We start from the raw sequence: 697 nt of genomic DNA on the forward strand, positions 1-697 counted from the left end.
GCATCACAGGTAAGAATTGACAATCCTGAGGTCTGTGGTCTGAAGTCTCACAAATCGTGCAAATCTCAGCTTTCGACTTTTCGGATTCCATGACTTCCAATTTTTTAGATAACGTGGCTACAAGGGCCTGTAAGCTAGTGTCCTCTTTACCCTCATATCTGCCCCCACCACTGATTACTCGGATAGGTTGGGCAGCTATCAGCACTCGTTCAGGTCGTGCATTCCACTGCTGGGCACTTTCAGCGAGATAGTCTAAAAATGATAAGCCCTCGTCTGGTTCCTTGCGGAAGAACATCCCATTGCACATAAACTGGACAAATTGTTTGCACACAGGGGTTAAAACAGTAAAAAAATAATTCACTAACCTCTATGATTCGAAACCATGGTGCGGGCATATGTTCATCAAGTCCTTGAATCTCTCCCAACATGCTTGGAATGTCTCGCCATCTTTTTGCATGAACTGACTGATCTACTCCTGCAAGTACTGAGTTCTCTGAAGAGGAAAGAACTTATGTAAGAACTTACGCTGCATTTCAGCCCAGCTAGTAATAGAGTTAGGGCGTAAAGAATTAAACCAGATTTTTGCCCTGTCTTTGAAACAAAAGGGAAAAAAACGTAATTTAATGTATTCATCAGTCCTAGCCCTATTAATGAAAGTGGTGCAAACCATCTCAAAGTCTGTCAAGTGTTGGTATGG

The 697-nt window shown here is 42.6% G+C and overlaps 1 non-coding gene across 1 annotated transcript; it reads left to right on the forward strand.

Annotated features, from left to right (window-relative positions):
- Positions 1-377: 377 nt before the first annotated feature.
- Positions 378-485, forward strand: LOC131145283 (small nucleolar RNA R71). The gene has a single exon (XR_009134066.1). It is a non-coding gene; the product is annotated as a small nucleolar RNA R71 (small nucleolar RNA).
- Positions 486-697: the final 212 nt, after the last annotated feature.

This window comes from Malania oleifera, chromosome 12, assembly GCF_029873635.1.
Source record: "Malania oleifera isolate guangnan ecotype guangnan chromosome 12, ASM2987363v1, whole genome shotgun sequence".
NCBI classification, from domain to species: domain Eukaryota; kingdom Viridiplantae; phylum Streptophyta; class Magnoliopsida; order Santalales; family Ximeniaceae; genus Malania; species Malania oleifera.